This window comes from Phalaenopsis equestris, unplaced genomic scaffold (genome assembly GCF_001263595.1).
Source record: "Phalaenopsis equestris unplaced genomic scaffold, ASM126359v1 Scaffold000973, whole genome shotgun sequence".
Taxonomy (NCBI): Eukaryota; Viridiplantae; Streptophyta; class Magnoliopsida; order Asparagales; family Orchidaceae; genus Phalaenopsis; species Phalaenopsis equestris.
The window spans coordinates 221,501-227,323 of NW_018165412.1; positions in this window are offsets into that span (position 1 = coordinate 221,501).

Consider the following 5,823-nt stretch of genomic DNA (forward strand, 5'->3'; position numbering starts at 1 on the left):
TGGTTTCTTCCGGTGGGCTGATAGTCCCTCATATTACACTGACAGTAGTCATGCCAGCAGTCATGTGAATCCGATGTTTTCTCCGGCTGACAGTGCAGATGAGGACCGACGTAGCCAGAGTCTTAAGTTGAATATTTTAATATTTCTCCTTGTTGTTGTACTTGTATTTGCCCTTTTTTTAGTTCTCCTGGTACTCATTAATGTGTGAGAACTGTACGGTATCTTTTAGAACTGATATGTGATTATCGTATGTTTCTGCACCATGTTTTTTTCTATCAATAAGCTATTCTGAATAAGCTGCCCCAAACAGTTTAATCAGACAGGGGTAGGAAGGTCATTTAACTACTAATAAGCCAGTCTGAATAAGCTGCCCCAAACAACAAGCCAAATTATTCTGATAATCTGTAAATTATCAAATTATCAAAATAATCTGCTTATCAGGAGATTATAAATAATCCACAGCTGTGCCAAACAGAGCCTTAGGAGCCGGATTTATTAGAAGAATAAATAAATTATTTATAAAAAAGAAAATAAAAGCTACATTTTTATATATATTAAAACTATGTTAAAATCGAACGCAAGATTATATGAAGTGCTTATAGATAATTCTTCATGCAATTTGCACATAAAATTCAGCTTAGCAAATTGGTAAAAATATAGAGAAGCAGGTCTCCAATGACAAATTTACAAAAAAATAATTATGCATATATCATTTAATTTAATGATAAAAATGCCGGTTTATTTTCACGGCAACATATACGTAAATATTATTTGTCATATCATCATACCACTGAAAGTAAGCTTCAATTCAGTGAGGGAACCAATAGAATGAGGTATGCTTGATTTATTGAAGGAAATGCCAGAAAGGCTCAAGTAATGTAAGTGTTGCAAGAGAAAAAAGTGATAGAACTAAAGATGTGACATGTAAGAGGCCTTCCTTTCTTAAATCGAGCTTGATGACATGATTGATTGTATTGCTGTAACTCACACCCTGCCATGTACAAAAATCTTCACCTATCTCCCAAGTTGAGAGAACTAGCTGTGCATCAGATAAGCTTTGCTCGAAACCAAGAAAGGCACCCCTTTCCTCAACGCTACAACGTTGGTGCAGTTGGCTAGTAGCTACGTGGCCTTCACTTATCGCTACCAAGAAACTAAAAGACAAAGCAGAGATTAGTAATAGAAAAACCACTATTCTTCCTATCGTGATTTCTATAATTTTGGCTCTCTTACTCTTATCTCCCTTTATAGCATGGGCTGGCACAAATAATTCTCTCCCCTTGTAAATTAAATTTTTAAAAGGATTAATTTGTAATTTTTTTAGTAAAATTATAAATTTCCAATTCTTTAAAGGCTTCACAATGATGCTGTGGACTTTGACGTGCACTAATCAATGGGTTGGAATAGTCAAATAGATAATACCAAAAACATATGTATGGTCTTAAAATACATACTTGTATGCATGAATGTATAGTTTCTTTTTTGTGAGATTTGTGAGTTATTATATAAATAATAATATAGTAATAATTGAATGACATATTAGTTATTATAAAATAAATTAGGCGATTTACGAATAAATATAAATGCATAATTTTTTGCATAAATATATATAGCACCAAAGTGTTTTAAATGTAAGTATCACATTGTAATTGTTAGATGTATAAAATCATAAGAATTGTGTGGTACATATGTAAATTTCCCTTGCAATTATTGATTTGATCTATTGTGTGTAAATGAGACATCAGCCATAACCATCACAAGTAACATGAATTAATAATTTAATGACTTGATTAGGGCTTGATTTGATTTGGATTGGAATGACTTTGATATCATTTGGTTCGTCACAATTTGACTATCAACTTGCTAAAATCAGAGTTCCACATGATCCTTAATTGAAGTTTGAATGTTTTTTATTCAAAAGATTGCATCGAGATTCATGTCCGACAATAAAAATTTATTGGTGGCGTATCCATTATCACTCATACAGAACGATTTCATAAACACAACGATTTCATCTCTAATTATTGTCAAATCAAATTTTATATGATCTTAATTTCAGTTCAATTTGTATACGTGAATATCAAATAATAGTAAGATTCACACGCATACCAGTTAATTCTTACGTATTTACATAACTAACATCTAAACTTTTTAAAAATTAAAATAGTAATATTTTGATGTGACATAAAAACTTTTTGGCGGTATAAATGTAAAAGATATATATAAGTAAAATGACTTTGTTGCTTCATGAATAATCAAAATTCTTACATATTTACTTATCTAACTCGTAAAAATTGATATTTACGTACATGTCACTCAAATTCTTAGCATCACATACAAAAATATTATTATGACTAATTTTTTAAAATGTAATAAGATTTCCATGCATAATTTTATGGTATCAATGTGTTATAAATATAAGTATAAAATTTTATTAGTTATATAATTAAACTTCCTAAATATTGTTAAGGGAATTTTATTTGTTAGTAGTAGTAATAATAATAATAATAATAATAATATATTATTATTTTAGTTGGATTACATCAAGAATCGGCTTTAAGCTCATATCTTTTTGATTTAGTTATGGATATTGTTTCTGCCAACCCATTCTGATATGCTTTCCCTTAGTTGGTTGTATGAGATATCCATGTACTTCATATTATATTCATTGCATTTTAAAATACTTCCATCATCAATTAATTCTATAAAGTTGTTAATGGCCAGGTTCAAATCATTATGATCACATAATGGGTTCAAAGTGGAAAATGAAATAGGTCCATTGAAATTGTTTGATTGGAGGTGTAATATGTTTAAGCTTTTAAATTGTCCGAGCCAGTTTGGAAAACTCCCACTGAGAATGTTATAGGAAAGAACAAATGTGTTCATGGTTGATAAAAAATTAGAATGTAGAAGTGAAGTTGGGAAGTGTTTGTAGGTTGCGAAATGATAAATATAAAAAAGAGAGAGAGATTGAAGTACCTTAATCTCATTTAACCAATTTGTAGTAAATGTTAGATTGACATAAGACATATCGATAAAATATAAAGAGGAGAGGCATGACATCCATGCAAGGTTATAAGAAACCAAATAATTCCCACTGAGATCAAGATAATGAAGAAATTTCAAGTTTCCCAGATGAGGTGGAACCACTCCAACAAACCCAGAATAAGAGAGGTCAAGATATCTCAATTTAGTGAGGGAGCCGATAGAATTAGGTATGCTCTCTTGATTAAAGGAAATGACATAAAGGCACAAGTATTGTAAGTGTTTCAAGAGAAAAAGTGACGGAACTACTGATGTGGCATTTTGAGGTCCTTCCTCTCTCAAATTGAGCTCAATGACATGATTGGTTGTGTTGCTGTGACTCACGCCCTCCCATGTGCAACAATCTTCACCTATCACCCAAGTCGAGAGAATGAGCTGAGGACCAGACAGACTTTGCTTAAGGGTAAGGAGGGCATTCATTTCCTCAAGCCTACAATGTTGATGCACTTTGCTAATACCTACACTGCCTTCACTTCTCACTATGAAGCAACAGTAAGGCAACAAAGTGATGATCAATAATTGAAGAATCTCAACTCTTTCCATCTTAATTTCTATAATTTTGGATCTCTTGCTTTTATCCCTATTTATATCATTGTGAAAATAAATGTTTGTTTACAAGTCATTATAATTGGTTTATTTCTTGTACTGCCAATCTAGGTCATTATAATTGGTTTACAAGTCATTATAGATGCATTAATGAGCTTATTTATAAGTTAAATTGGCGCATAAGATTTTCATAGTTTATAGATAATATTTGTACTAAAAAATATGATAAATTACTATATGTGTGGTAGAGAAATCTAGGTCATATCACTCAAAGCACAGGAGGAGACTTAATTGATTGACTGATAAAGGTAAAGTAAATTTTATCCTACAAAGACAAACAATAATCATTTTTATTGTTATCTTATAATACAAAAATTTTGCTGATTTTTAGTAAACATATTGCATGCTTTTTATGCAATAAATTAAATTAAATTAAATTAAGGGAGAATATTAAAGATGGTTAAATTTTTATGTTATGAAATTAATTATAAAAAAAGAATTAAGATTTTAATTGTTAGAATAATAAATGCATTGAGATAAATTGATGATAATAGAGTGATTACTGCTCAAATAACTGTTGTCCATTAAAATTATAATTAAGATTAATAATTTTTATGATATTTCAGCAGAAAATTGATATTTCAGCAAAAAATTGCAACTCCTAAAGTTTGATAAGATGATTTTTTTATGAGCCACATGAATATTAGGATTTAAGACTCCTAAAGTACTCAATAACTATTAGCCCCCACTTGTAGATATTAGCATCCCATTAATGTAACGGTTTAATCACTAATCACTCTCCAATCAAATTAATTTAATCTTTATTTCAATTCAATTAAAATAAGTCTTTATCAACAATATCTAATAAAATGGGGCATTTACGTACGTACCGCACAATTCTCATGTAATTACATATCTTGCACTTGAACTTTAATATTTAATATCACATTAAAAATATCAGTCATACTAACATTTTAAAACTGATCAAATGCATATTCTTATGCATAAATATATAGCACTAAAGTGTTTTAAATGTACATATCAAATTGTAAGTGTTAGATATATAAATTCATAAGAATGATGTGATACATATGTAAATTTCTCTTGATATATTAGTGTAAATGAGACATAAGCGGCAACTATCATAGTTGACTGACTTACCGCATGGACTGGACTTGGTGCATTGATAACGATAGTGTGGCCTTTGCTTGGACCCCATCGCGTGTTAGCCTTTTCAATTAAATTATACATATAAAGTAATAATTAATTAATGAGATTAATATTTGCTTTGCTATGAGAAATCCAAACTTTCAATTTTAATATATTTTAATGTATTTTCTATTAATTTTCTTAAATATACCTGAGTTCTTTCTTAAAGATTGGTTAAAAAATATTTGACGAGCCTCCTAATCAATTTCGTGCGCCTAAGAATTTCATTCCACACATAGATGGATAGGTGGACCTTTTAAAAAACATGATTTGAATCACGAGCTAATGAGTCGATTAGGGTTGTCTTAAGCTAGGCCTAACTTAGCTTGCTGGCTTCTAATCAAGCTGAATTCGAGTAGATTCATGAGTTGATTAGACTTTGTTACACCCTAACTTAGACTGACTTAATGCAGTAATTATGACCCAAAAAAAAATAAAAATTTTGTGTGATTATCATTCATGCACGTAAGTACTCCCACATGGCTTAAACTTGTAAGTATGTAATTAATCGTTGCCTTTAAATAGGACAGGAATTAATGACTTGGAGGCCTCATATCATTTGCTCGCATTACACATGCAACGATTGGATCACATTTCATCAATATAATATTATATTTTGCATCATTTATGTGGGGAGATTCATGCATATGCAGATAAATTGTTAAAAAACTTTGCCTTTTATTCAATGTCTATGTAATTTTACATCTAACACCTAAACTTTGCCTTTTACATTCATACCACCCAAATATTTTATAGCTTATATAAAGATTCTTGAGAATAATTGATCGAAGACATAGCATAACTTTAACTAATATTATTATTGGGACTAATTTTAAATTGATAATACTTTAATCTGCTGTTATCACCAACATAGTCTCATGCAACTCAAGGTTTCAAAGAGAAATGCAGGCTGAAAAGACAAAGTACTCCAATTGAAATATTAGTACAACACAATATTATATACTTTTGAAATATTAGTACAACACTTTTGAAATGACTCAAATACAAAAATGATCATCATTT